This window comes from Heptranchias perlo, unplaced genomic scaffold (assembly GCF_035084215.1).
Source record: "Heptranchias perlo isolate sHepPer1 unplaced genomic scaffold, sHepPer1.hap1 HAP1_SCAFFOLD_44, whole genome shotgun sequence".
In the NCBI taxonomy this organism is placed as follows: domain Eukaryota; kingdom Metazoa; phylum Chordata; class Chondrichthyes; order Hexanchiformes; family Hexanchidae; genus Heptranchias; species Heptranchias perlo.
The window spans coordinates 11,222,795-11,237,564 of NW_027139453.1; the positions used below are offsets into that span (position 1 = coordinate 11,222,795).

General features: G+C 43.9%; 1 non-coding gene across 1 annotated transcript; it reads right to left on the reverse strand.

Moving 5' to 3' along the window:
- Window positions 1-1,264: 1,264 nt before the first annotated feature.
- trnai-uau (transfer RNA isoleucine (anticodon UAU)) lies at window positions 1,265-1,359 on the reverse strand. The gene is made up of 2 exons: window positions 1,322-1,359; window positions 1,265-1,300 (listed from the first exon to the last, which is right to left on the reverse strand). It is a non-coding gene; the product is annotated as a tRNA-Ile (tRNA).
- Between the last annotated feature and the right edge of the window lie 13,411 nt (window positions 1,360-14,770).

Genomic DNA, 14,770 nt, shown 5'->3' on the forward strand with positions numbered 1-14,770 from the left:
ATTGCCTGCTGCTGGCAGAATTCATATACTTCAATGAAATTCAACCTGCAGTGCTCTTCAAAGGAGCTCTTCAACCATTGATTATTCTCCAACAGAAAAAGGCTGCTCACAATTAGCACCATGGGACACTTTGGGGAGGGCAAGCACTTTACAGTTAAAAAGCTTCATCCGATATTAACATCCCTCTTTAAATTCATTCTTGACTTCAAATTTGTAATGTTTTTACAGTTTGGTCAGCTTTGAGATATGTTTGCATTGGTTTATAGATTTAATGTATCTGATTCAAAAGATACACTTCTGAAAAAAGGATGAAGAATTTCTAACCCAAGAGATATATAATATAGCTACTGGAACTTAATATTTTAGAATTCATTTCTATTATACTTTTAGATAAAGTTAAAAGTTCTGTCTACTAAGATCTGAATATTTTCAATTTAACTAATTTATGTACTCAGTTTTAAAAAAATTGTTATTGATCTGATAATTTCAATTATATATCTGTTTCTTGGCACTGAAGAACATGATATAAAATCAAAATCAAATTTCGTGCAAATTATGATATTTAGTGCACAAAGAAATATGTTAAACCTTATAATAAATGAAGCTGCAAGCACATAATCAACTTGGAATACATACAGCTAAATTCATGGTCGGTCTCTGAATTATCACTTGTGGCCGTCGACCTCGGGTGAGGATCCGATTTATAAAATTCTCAGTACCGTTTTGAGGAGAATCTGATGTAAGAAACATGGAGAGGAAATTCGTGAGTTTACAATTCTTCTTGTTTGTGCCAAATGTCCTGTCATTCGTTAGCAGCAATTAAAAACAATCACATTACCCAGTGGCTCAAAAGCCAGACTTGTCCCACACGTGAGCTGGAAAAGGTCTCTCGACCTGTCAGCGGATCAACAACTGAAAGCGGAATAATTCCACCCGTTACTCAGTGACTCCGGGAAACACATTTACCTTCCGAATTTTCCTACACGACACTTCAAATAGAAGAATGTCTGTTTCACGAAAAGAAGAATTGTGTGTTCAGTTCATTAGATTTAAAGATCTCGGACCGCCTGCTTTCCCATTTCATGCTGTTGCCAATCGCCCCCTCTCCCGCCTATTAACAAATAAACTCACACCTGCTATTGCAATAATGCTGGCCAGAGGACACCAAATGCCCACATGAAAACACGAAGAAGGAGATGTTTCATGGAACATTCTCGCTGCACCTTGAACTCGGGTGGAAATGTTCAGAAGCAAAAGGTTAAACTGCTCCAGGTGAGGCTCGAACTCACAACCTCGGCATTTCTCAAGCCTAATACTGTTATATAAGTACCGCGCGCTAACCCATTGCGCCACTGGAGCCGCACGTGTTTAAAGCGCCCAGCCAACAACCGCATTTGCGGCCGGTGAGACTGTCTGTTCTTCCAGTTTATTTCCAAGTGGACACATGCAGCCAACTGCCGTTCGGCCATTGATATTTTCGTGGTCAAATTCTTGCCTGCCACACAGGAAGCGGGGGTTCGATTACCGCCAAATGCAGGAGCATTTTCATTCTGCTTTCATGACACCGCGTGAATTGGGATAAATTCATATACAGCTTCAATCTGCACAACGTCTTGAGATATGTTCTTTTCTCCATTTGTGTTGCGTTGACGAAACCTCGGCATTCGGTCCTCCAGAGCTGAAACAGGTCGAGAATTAAGTCAATCCTGCCTTCTGCATCGCTGAAACGATGTGAGAAACAAATGAGTGAATTTTCAGCGAAAGTGGAGAATGAACACTGCTGGATTGGGATTTGAACCTGGGACGTGTCGCATATATAATCAGAAAACCGTGAGAATTATTCCCCTCGACAAACCAACCGCCACGAATAGGGCCGTGCAGCCAGTGCACAATTCGCAACCACCCACAGCCGACCACCCAGCCTTGCAGACCACTTCTGACCATCCAATCGCGTTTTCTATTCCGATGTACAGCAATGTTCAAGTTGAGCACTAACTATTTCAAGTCACCACTATCCGGCTCTCTTTACCACATTCGTTTTGAATTTACCACTTGCATTATCAAGTAAAACTTTGCAGAATTTATTGCTCCAAAGCTACATTGTCATCTGTCTCGCCATCCGCGGGTTATACACTGTACCATAAGTATAATAAAAATGCTATTTTTTCACTGTGAGCGCGAAGAGCGATACGTTTGGAGACATTCGCTCCGAATTCATCAACTGGGTTGAACGTTTGCTTTTCCAACCGTCTCAGTCTTTCTTTCTTTACCCTTCTCTGTTGGTTTTGCAGGTTCGATCAAACTTGGCCGTTCAACGCAGCCTGAGACGTCCATCAGGGGAAAATACAAAGAGTCAAGAGACTGAGACAGGGAGAGATAGAGAGATTAAAGTACAGGAACAAAGAGTATGAATGTCAACTTGTGTGAATTAGCAGAATTTAAGATGGAGCTGGGAACAATTCCTTCATGTATTTTGAAATCTTGCAAGAGACCATCGTGCGCTCAATCCAAATTGTCCATGTCGCCGAGTATCTCTCCTCGAGTTGGAAAATTGATCATTTAGTTTGAACTCAAGCAGGTGCGATGCAAGAAAAATGCGATAATCCCGAGGAAAACCCGATTAGATAACAAGTCCCACGGCTAAACCATTCAGCCATTGCTGTACGAGTGTACATTAGAATGCGTACGGTTATCACAGGCGATCTGGCAAACTGTAAATTCTTTCAGACAGGTGTCCAAAGCGACATATGTAATTTGTTGCCGTTCATGGCATTGGTGGTTAAGCAGGAGAAATCGCGCTTCTTTTGCAAGTTAGTTGCATTCGATTCCCGGCCATTACAGAAACTTTTTGCATTGTGCACCCATGAGATTTCCTGAATTCGGATCAATTCACATTCAGATTCAGTCTACACACCATTCTGAGACATTTTTTGTTCTGCCCGTATGTTGTGTCGACAAACCCTTTGCATTCTGTCTTTTGGTTCTCAAACATGCTCTCATTAAAAATCAATTCTGCCATCCTCAACGCTGAAACGATGTGAGAAACCAACTGGTGATTATGGACTAAAATAGTGACACAGAGGGCGCTCGTCTGGTATTTGAACCAACTGCTCATCTGTCATTGGAGATTCTCGCATTTCAATCTCCATCTCCGGGCTGCATCTGAATAAATCCGTCAGCTTGTGATTCTTTGCGCGAGAGCGGGAGATGTTTAGAAATGTGCTGAAGATTTCCCTACATTCATTAATAGTGCACATTCTAACATACATTTGATAATGGACTTTCACACAGACTTTCAACCTTTTTTATTTATTGATCACATCCTGCTGGAGGGAGGAGCGCATTGGTACATCCGGGTTTATTGGATCGACTGTGCTTGTGCGGGGAGCAAAGGGTCAAATGGCCGAGGGGACCTGTTTGTTCCCCGAGTGCATCACAGCCTCAGACTGACGAAAGGAAGGGGAGTTACTGATGAAATGGGCGAAGAAGTAGTTATTGAGTAGATTTTGAAGGTAGGAGGGTCAGTTAGCAAGGTCACTTTTCCCCAGTTCTGCCACTTCCTTTGCTATTTACAAGCCTAAATTACGATTATCTCTTCTCTCCGCTTATATTGAATGGCCCGCCGTGAGTTTTTGTAATTTATGTTGTTTGTTTAAAGCTCGGTTTTACGATGAACCGATGGACGTCAAAACCTCGCGTGGATGGAGGACGGGTTGATTTTATGGAAGGGGCAAATCTCACTTGGCAGGAAAAGGGACCTTCAACCGAATGCACAGAAATAACTCCGTTAGTGAGCACCGGTCTACAGGAGCGATCGTAACACTAAACACTTCACCAGCCTGATCACAAGAGCCTACAATGGAGACTACCTTCCTGACTGAAATCTGTGTGTGGGAGTTAGGCCTGAATCGGTCCCCTTCAGTGTGAAGCGGCCCGGCAGGCGGCTGGCAGACACAGCTCGGAATGGGACTCGATTCACTCCTGCATCAATGGCTGGTTCAGAAACCGCTCTGGCTGCTGCTGCTCCCACACTCTGGGTGCTCTTCTCTCTTCTGGATCCGGCTCCAACTCTTTACTGTTGACTGGAGCGCGTCAGAACCGTGTACAAATCCAGACCCGAGTATATCGACTCGGGGACTGGCGATTAGTTTTATATTGGGTCATTGTTTAAGGTATCGGCTGTTCAAAGTTTGTGTAATAGTAATTATCATAATTATTTCCAGCTCCTCCTGCTCACTGGCGCTCGGTCCTTCACCCTGTGATATTCCCTCAGTCTCACGATATATATCCTCTCGAGAGGGTGCACCTGGGCTGGTGATGGAAACGGTGAATCAGGTACAGCAATAGCCGCTTCGGAGTTACTAAGCTTACTGTCATATCCTTACTTCTTTAAATCGTGGGACACATTATAATTAACAACAACTTACATTTATATAGCGCATTTAACATACTAAAATATACCAAGACGCTACACAGGAGCGCAATTAGATAAAATTTCACACAGATCCACAAAAGGAGATATTCGGACAGGTGAACGAAAACTTAGTGAAAAAAGGGCGGTTGTAATGAGCATTATAAAGGAGGAGAGAGAGGAGGAGGGGTTTAAGTCGGGTATTCCAGAGATTTGGGCCCAGGTAGCTGAAGCCAAGACCGCCAATGGTGGATCGATTAAAATCAGGAGTGCACAAGAGACCATAATTTGAGGATCGCAGTGATCTCGGAGGGTTGTGAGGCTGGGGGAGGTTACAGCGATAGGGAGAGGCGAGGCAAAGGAGGAATCTGAACACATGGATGAGATTTTTAAAATCGAGGCATTGGCGGAACGGGAGCCAAAGTCGGTGAGCGAGCACAGGGGTGATGGCCAGTTTCAAAGCTGAGCACCGTGTGCAGGATCGGAGGGACAATGCGACTCGGGATAATTGGCCTGGGGCAGTGAGAACACCTCTTGAGCATTAAGATATTCAATATCTGAAAGAGACAGGGAGATGAGATATTTATGTCAGTTATCCTGGCATCTGCAAAATCCATCGTCTCTCAGTGACCAACATCTTTCTTACCCTCTCCTTGCTTTCCTGGTAATGTGTTTTTTTCAGTCGTTTCATTTGCTTCCAACATCTAATTCCCCCGACATTTGGTGGAGCAGAGGATGCTGGAGGAAAATAACAGACAGAAGCAGACGGAGATGGCAGGTGAAACTGGCAGAAAATGTGAGCGTCACTTGCTTCAAATGAGGCCTGAGAGGCCGGCGTTGCCTTGCACCTTTCCGAGGAGATGCGTTGATCAGTTAGGTGTGTTTTGGAAATGGAAACAGTTGCACCAGCAGCTTGTGATAGTATTTTCCCTCACTGTCCATTTCATGTTCATGCCTACCCGCACTTGGTGCTTTCATTCTCTGAACAAGTCTTTCGTGTTCTTCCAGTAAATTTCATTTTGTACGAGCAGCTTGTCTGGGGCCAAAGTGACCTGAATTTCAAGGGGACAAGTCGGAAAAGCAGCGTTGGTCGGCTTGCTTGCAGGAAAATTGCAGCTGGTTCCCTGGTGGTTAGGATTCGGATGCAGGTCAGGTGGTTTTCTGGAAGGAGCAAATCAACTAGGCCGAAAAAACACCTCCAGCGGAAGGCACCAAAAATTGTTCCGTCTTTGTAAAAGACTGAATGTCAGGACTGAGATTCAAACCCACGTCTCCACGCGAGCTGAACGCAGTGCCCGAGACTTCCGACTCGTGGGTGCAGTGGTACATTCTCTCATTTCCAGATTAAAAGCCAAAGACATTTTTACTCATTCTGGACTTCGTTAAATGTTTCAGGAGGTCTGAGTGACTGGGATACAATCTCCCCACTATTTCCTACCCATGTGCTCGGTGTATGGGGAGCTTTGATCGGGTCATGGTCTCTTTTTTCCCCAGGGAGGAGCAGTAATGCGATGTCTGAGGCTGCATTCACTGCTTTCCACCGGCAGCAGGTGAATGGAAAAAGCGGGGCCAGACAGGCGGCCTCAATTTTGCTGCTTGTCGCGGCCTCACTTACTCCGGGAGCTGGGGTGCAGTGAAAAACTGATGGCTTTGTTGCCACGGCTGCAATGCGTTTACGACCTATTGTTATTAATGGTGGCAGCGCTGCAGGATCCTTCAATGATCTCTCACAAATCAACTGAAACCATTCGGAATGTGCAGCTTTGAGAGGGGTTTCTGCATCGTCAGAGCAGGAAACGTGAGTGAGGGAAAGACACTGCCGTTATCTGTGTGCTGTTTGACCATGTGTAGAACTACAGAGAAAGAAAGAATACACCGGGGATGAGAGATATTGCATTATTTTTATTTTACCCTCAACATGAAATATTGTATTGTTTGTAATTATTCATTTTTAATGAAGAATGTCTTCAAAATGATTCCACCCGACATTGAAACGGGAGCTTTCTTTATATGAGGCGAAATGTTATAACCGCTACGGAAACTCAGCTCTATGAACTGTTATAGGAACAACTCAAAGAAGAGAATTGGGGTCGAAAAATGCTTGTAGTGCGGGAAATGCATTCGATTCCCAATCAGGGAATTAATCTTTACGAAACATTTTACCATGTTAATTACGCAAAACACGTTAAAATCTGTAAAAAAAAAGATGAATAATTGTTCCAATCACCATCAATCAACCGATGACTTTCTGTTTCAGACTGAAGGAAATCCTAACATGGTTACCGAGACAGTCAAAACTTTAATACGTTTTTGTGTTTTGCCTGTGTTGAATTGTCTTCCGTGCTCATTTTACAAACGGCATTTGAGGACTGGGTTAAAAATGTTCCGTGCTTATGACACCAGGAATCTGGTGCAGCCTTTGTTAAATTTCCCACCTCACTAAAACACAACGGTAACTCTTGCCCCATTCTATGATACAACCCCAACTAGTGCCGCCTCATTTAAAGAACCTTAACTAGTGCCCCCCCACTATTTAACAACCTCAAGTGTGTATATGCAAAGTGTGAGTGTGTTTATTTGACTGTGATATTTATGTAATAGCAGCCTCCAATCCCTCCGTGTCTATGGAAAGTTTGATATGGAGATGCCGGTGATGGACTGGGGTTGACAATTGTAAACATTTTTACAACACCAAGTTATATTCCAACAAATTTATTTTAAATTAAATTCCACAAGCTTTCGGAGGCTTCCTCCTTCGTCGGGTGGATGGTGGAAATGATATGTTCGAATCCTTCGCATTTGAAAAACATAGAACAATGCCTGGTGAGTACTGCCCGTTGCCATGGCAATCACAGTGAGCAGACAGAAAGGTGTCATCTGAAAGGCCACTAAATATACAAACCCCCTCAAAAAAAAGAGAGAGAGAGAAGGAAGACAGTCAATGACCCGTTATATTAAAAACAGATAACATTTGTTCGCTGGTGTGGTAACGTGCAGCGTGACATGAACCCAAGATCCCGGTTGAGGCCGTCCTCATGGGTGCGGAACTTGGCTATCAATTTCTGCTCGACGATTTTGCGTTGTCGTGTGTCTTGAAGGCCGCCTTGGAGTATGCTCACCCGAAGGTCGGTGGCTGAATGTCCATGACTGCTGAAGTGTTCCCCGTTGTCGCAGCGTCTGCATGGTCTCGCCAATGTACCATGCTCTGGGGCATCCTTTCCTGCAACGTATGAGGTAGACAATGTTGGCCGAGTCACAGGTGTATGAACCGTGCACCTGGTGGGTGGTGTCCTCTCGTGTGATGGTCGTATCTGTGTCGATGATCTGGCATGTCTTGCAGAGGTTACCGTGGCAGTGTTGTGTGGTGTCATGGACGCTGTTCTCCTGAAAATTGGGTAATTTGCTACGAACGATGGTTTGTTTGAGGTTGGGTGGCTGTTTAAAGGCGAGTAGTGGAGGTGTGGGGATGGCCATAGCGAGGTGTTCGTCATAATTGATGACATGTTGAAGGTTGCGTAGTTTCTCCGCTCCGGGGAAGTACTGGACGACGAAGGGTACTCTGTTGGTTGAGTCCCGTGTTAGTCTTCTCAGGAGGTCTACGCGATTTTTCGCTGTGGCCCGTCGGAACCGTCGATCGATGAGTCGAGCATCATATCCTGTTCTTACTCGGGCGTCTTTCAGCGTCTGTAGGTGTCCATCGCGTTCCTCCTCGTCTGAGCAGACCCTGTGTGTTCGCAGGGCCTGTCCATAGGGGATGGCCTCTTTGACGTGGTTAGGGTGGAAGCTGGAAAAGTGGAGCACCGTGAGGTTGTCCGTGGGCTTGCGGTAGAGTGAGGTGCTGCGGTGCCCGTCTTTAATGGAGATTCGTGTGTCCAAGAAAGAAACTGATTCTGAGGAGTAGTCCATGGTGAGCTTGATGGTGTGATGGAACTTGTTGATGTTATCGTGTCGTCTCTTTAGTGATTCCTCGCCGTGGGTACATAGAAAGAAAATGTCGTCGATGTATCTGGTGTACAGTGTTGGTTGGAGGTCCTGTGCAGTGAAGAAGTCCTGCTCGAACTTGTGCATGAAAATGTTGGCGTATTGGGGTGCGAATTTGGTCCCCATGGCTGTTCCGTGTGTTTGGGTAAAGAACTGGTTATTGAAGGTGAAGACAGTGTGATCCAGGATAAAGCGGATGAGTTGTAGGATGGCGTCTGGAGATTGGCTTTTGTTGGTGTTGTGTGTTGATGCTGTCGCAGCGATGCCGTCATCGTGGGGGATACTGGTGTAGAGTGCCGAGACGTCCATCGTGGTGAGAAGTGTTCCTGGTTCAACAGGTCCGTGGGTACTGAGTTTTTGTAGGAAGTCTGTAGTGTCGCGATTGAAGCTGGGGGTTCCCTGCACGATGGGTTTCAGGATGCCCTCGATGTATCCAGAGAGGTTTTCACACAGGGTTTCGTTGCCTGATACGAGAGGACGTCCGGGTGTGTTGGCTTTGTGTATCTTTGGGAGGCAGTTGAAGTCTCCCACGCGGGGAGTACGTGGGATGAGAATGAGTAGGATGTTTTGAAGGTCTGGATCGAAGGTCTTGATCAGTTTGTTGAGCTGGTGGGTGTGTTCTTTGGTCGGGTCTGTGGGTAACCGTCTGCAGTGTTCCTGGTTGTCCAGTTGTCGGTATGCTTCTTTGCAATAGTCCGTTCTGTTCTGTATGACGATGGCTCCTCCTTTGTCCGCTGGTTTGATGACGATGTTGCGGTTGGTCTTGAGAGCGTTGATGGCGTTGCGTTGTGCTCGGGTGACATTCTGGACTGTCTCCGAGTGCGGCTGATGAATCTGGCATAGACGCATTTCCTGACAGCTTGAGCATACATGTCAAGCTGAGGGCAGCGACCCTCTGGAGGAGTCCAGTGTGACTCTTTCCTCTTCGGTTGCTGTACCGCGGAGCCCTCTGTCTGCTGTTCCAGATCGTTGATTGTCTCATTGGGTTCGCTGCTGAAATCTTGGGGTTTGTGTTAGAATTCCTGGAGCCTCATTCTCCTGATGAATTCCTCTGTGTCTGCCGCGAGACTAGTGGGGTCCATTTTGGTCGTGGAGCAGAAATTGAGCCCTCAGCTGAGAACTTCGATTTCGTCTGGTTGAAGGGTGTGGTTGGAAAAATTGACTATAGACTTCCCTATGGTTGCAACCGTGGTACAAGGGGAAGCTTGGTCGATGCTGGTGGTGATGCCGAGTTTATCAAGCTTCCTGCTCTTGGTTTTCATGCAGGCAGCGTAGTTCCGTTGCCTCGTCTGTTTGGCGGTATATCGTCGCTGGTCTGCTGTGTCCTGAGTACAGGTTGAGAGTATGGACTCCATCTTAGTTTCGAGGTTGCGGCGTCTGCTGTGGAGTTGGTGTACGAGATGGTTGCGGAGTGTGCGAGAGGTACGACGGCAGAGTCTCTCAGCGTAATCCGAGTTGCATGTGGACTTGAGTGGGTTCGTGATCTGTCGCCCTTTCGGGATCTTGTCTGCTTTCTTGCAGCTCTGTAAAAACTTGATATCTGTGTCTAAATGCGCGATCTTCTTGGATATCCTTTCCACTGTGAGCCGGCAGTTTGTCATGTCGATGAGAGCCATGATGTGGAGATGCCGGTGATGGACTGGAGTTAACAATTGTAAACAATTTTACAACACCAATTTATAGTCCAACAAATTTATTTTAAATTCCACAAGCTTTCGGAGGCTTCCTCCTTCCTCAGGTGAGTGGTGTGGAAATGAAATTTTCGAATCCTTCGCATTTGAAAATCACAGAACAATGCCTGGTGATTACTGCCCGTTGCCAAGGCAATCACAGTGAGCAGACAGAGAGGTGTCACCTAAAAGGCCACCGAATATACAAACCCCGCCCAAAAAAAAAAGAGAGAGAGAGAGAAGGAAGACTGTCAATGACCCGTGAAATTAAAAACTTTTTCAACCTAGGCTTGAAACAGTTACAATCTCTATAATAATACATATCATAGAACTGGAGTATCTCTAATCTCTACAACAACGTGTAACATAGTTTTGAAACATTTCTAATCTCTAAAAGATTGTACAACATCGACCTGGAGCATCTCCAATTTCTACAACAATGTGTAACATAGGCCTGAAGCTTCTCAAATCGCTAAAACAATGTTTAACTTAGGCCTGAAGCATCCCTAATCTCTAAAACAATGTGTAACATAGACCTGGAGCATCTCTAATCTCTACAACAATGTGTAACATAGGCCTGGAGCTTCTCAAATCGCTAAAACAACGTTTAACATAGGCCGGAAGCATCCCTAATCTCTAAAACAATGTGTAACATAGGCCTGGAGCTTCTCTAATCTATACCACAATGTTTAACCCAGCACTGGAGCTTCTTTAATCTCTACAATAATGTGTAACGTGGGGCTGGTGCATCTCTAATCTCTACAACAATGTGTCGCATGGACCTGTGGCATCTCTAATCTCTACAACAAAGTGTGACATCGGCCTTAAGCATTTGCAATCTGTAGAACTTGTAACAATGTCCTGAAACCACTTTAATCATTAAAATAATGTGTAACACAGGCCTGAAACATCTCTATTCCCAACAACAAAGCCCTACAACATAAAGAAGTTATAATACCACGTTATACACTGTTAAAAAGATCACAGATGTTTCAGGCCTATGCTCCAGGTTGTTGTCGAGATTACAGATATTTCAGACATATGTTAAATATTTTTGTAGAGATAAGCGATGTTCCAGGCCTGTGTTACATGTTGTTGTAAAGATGTCATTCTTTTCAAGCTTGTTTTATACATGGTTGCAACGATGACAGATGTTTCAGGCCCACGTAGAATCGTATATTCACAGAATGGTTACAGCTCAGAAGGAGGCCATTGAGCATGTGTCGGCTCTCTGGAAGCACAATCCCGTTAACCCCACTACCCACCCTTTCCGCGTAGCCCTGCAGATGTTTCCCTTCAAGCACTTGTCCAATACCCTTTGCAAAGTCAAGATTGAATCTGCCTCCACCAACCTTTCAGGCATTGCATTTCAGATCATAACCGCTCGCTAAAAAAATGCCCTCATTTCGCCTTTAGTTCTTTTGCCAATCACCGAAAATCTGTGTCCATTGGTTCTCGACCCTTTCGCCATTGGGAAGAGTTTCTCCATATCCACTCTGCCTCGACCCCTCATGATTTTGTACACCTCTATCAAATCTCCTCTCAATCTTCTGTGCTCTATGGAGAACAATCCCAGTTTCTTCAGTCAATCCACATAACTGAAGTCCCTCATCCCTGGACCAATTCCAGTAAATAGTTTCCACATCCTCTCTAAGACCTTCACATCCTTCCTAATGTGCAGTGCCGAGAACGGGACACAATGCACCAGTAATGGCTGAACCAGTGTTTCATAAAAGTTGGTCATAACCTCCTTGCTTTTGTACTCCATGCAAATATTTATAATACTGAGGATCCCTTTCGTTTTTTAACCGCCTTCTCAGCCTGACCTGCCACCTTCAACGACCTGTGCACATAATCCCCCAGGTCTCTCGATTGCAGCACCCCATTTACAATTGTAACCTTTCGATAATATTGCCTCTCCTCGTTCTTCCGACAGTGGTGCAAATTTTTGCAATTGATAGCAATATTTCAGGCCTATGTTACACATTGATTCAAAGATTATAAATGTTTCAGACCTGCATGACACATTGATTCAAAGATTATTGAGGTTTCAGACCTGCGTTACACATTGATTCAAAGATTACAGATGTTTCAAACCTATGTTACATATTGATCCAAAGATTACAGATGTTTCAGACCAACCTTACACATTGATTCAAAGATTAGAGAGGTTTAATACCTGTGTTACATATTGTTGCAAAGATTACAGATGATTCAGGCCTATGTTACAGATCGTTGTGGAGATCAAAGATGTTTCGAACCGAAGTTATACATTGTTGTGGAGATTAGCGATGTTTCAGATTGATGTTACACATTGTTGTAGAGATCAGAGACTTTCTAGGTCCGTGTGTCACACTTTTGTAGAGATTTGAGATGTTCCAGCCCTATGTTATGAACTGTTGACGAGATTATAGGTGTTTCGGGTCTATTTTATACATTGTTGCAGTATTTATTGGTGTTTCAGGACAATGTTGCAAGTTGCTATGGTGATTGCAGATATCACAGGCCTATTCGTGCACATTGTTGTCGAGATGACAGGTGTTTCAGGTCCATGTTATACATTATTGCAAAGATTGCCGATACTTCAGGCAAATGTTACAGTTTGTTGTACAGATTGGTGATGTTTCCTCCCTAGGTTATAAATTGTTGCAGAGATGAGCAATGTTTTAGTCCGATGTTACACGTTGTTTTAGAGATTAGAGATGTTTCAGTCCTATGTTAGACATCGTTGGAGCAACTGCAGATGTTTCCGTCCCTTGTTAAACATTTATGTAGTCCTTACAGATGTTTCACGCCTATGTTGAACATTGTTGTAAAGATTATTGATGTTTCATCGGAATATAGGAACAGGTGTAGGCCATTCAGCCCCCCGTGCATGCTCCGCCATTTGATAAGATCATGACTGATCTGTGATCTAACTCCATATACCTGCCTTTGGCCCATATCCCTTAATATCTTTGGTTGCAAAAAGCTATCTATGCTGCACATTTTCGCAACAATTACAGATTTTTCAGGCTTATGTTACAAATTGTTGCAGGTAAGAGATGTTTAAGGGCTATTTTATATATTGTGCAGATATTAGAGAAGTTTCCAGCCAATGTTGTACATTATTGTTGAGATTGGCGTTGTTGCACGGAATAAAGACTTTTCTGGCTTACGCAACACATTGTTATTGAGATTAGAGATGCTTTAGGCCTTTTTTATACATTGATGTAAAGATTAGGGATGTTCCCGGTCTATGTTACACATTTTTGTATTTATTAGAAATGTTTCAGTTCGATGTTACACATTGTTGTATACATTAGAGATGTTTCAGGCCTGTGTTACACATTGTTGTGTACATTAGAGATGAATCAGGCCTATGTTACACATTGTTGTATATAATAGAGAGGATTCAGGCCCATGTTACACATTGTTGTGTACACCAGAGATGATTCAGGCCTAAGTTACACATTTTTGTATACTTGTAAACAATTTTACAACACCAAGTTATAGTCCAGCAATTTTATTTTAAATTCACAAGCTTTCGGAGGCTTCCTCCTTCCTCAGGTAAATGTTCAGGAGCTCCTCGAAGCCTACGCATTTATACATATAGAACAATACATGGTGTTTACAGAATGCCCCTGCAACTGCCCGTTGCCAAGGCAATCACCGTGTTCAGACAGAGAGGTGTCAGCTGCAGAACCCCCGAATACACATTCAACAAAAAAACAAACAGGAAAAAAAACAGAGAGAGGTAGAAACATCCGGAAGGCAGAGAAAGCCAGCAAATGACCCATTATATTAAAAACAGATAACATTTGTTCGCTGGTGGGGTAACGTGTAGCGTGACATGAACCCAAGATCCCGGTTGAGGCCGTCCTCATGGGTGCGGAACTTGGCTATCAATTTCTGCTCGACGATTTTGCGTTGTCGTGTGTCTCGAAGGCCGCCTTGGAGTACGCTTACCCGAAGGTCGGTGGATGAATGTCCATGACTGCTGAAGTGTTCCCCGATTGGGAGGGAACCCTCCTGTTTGGCGATTGTTGCGCGGTGTCCGTTCATCCGTTGTCGCAGCGTCTGCATGGTCTCGCCAATATACTATGCTCTGGGCATTAGAGGTGATTCAGGCCGATGTTACACATTTTTGTTTACATTAGAGCTGATTCAGACCTATGTTACACATTGTTGTATACATTAGAGATGTTTCAGGACCAATTTACACATTATTGTTTACAATAGGGTTGTTTTGGCGGATATTACACATTGTTTTATACATTAGAGATGTTACAGGCGTATGTTACACATTGTTGTATATATTATAGATGATTCAGGCCTGTGTTACACATTGTTTTATACATTAGAGATGATTCAGGCCTCTGTGACACATTGTGGTGCACATTAGAGATGTTTCAGGCCTCAGTTACACATTGTTGTATACATTAGAGATGATTCAGGCCTATGTTACACATTGTTGTATACATTAGAGATGATTCAGGCCTATGTTGCACATTGTTGTATACATTAGAGATGATTCAGGCATATGTTACATATTGTTGTTAAAATAAGTGATGTTTCAGGCCTACGTTACCCATTTTTGTTTACATTAGAGATGTTTCAGGTCTGTGTTATAACATTGTTGTATACATTAGAGATGTTTCAGACCTATGTAACCCATTGTTGTATGTATTAGTGATAATTCAGGCCGATGTTACATATTGTTGTTTGC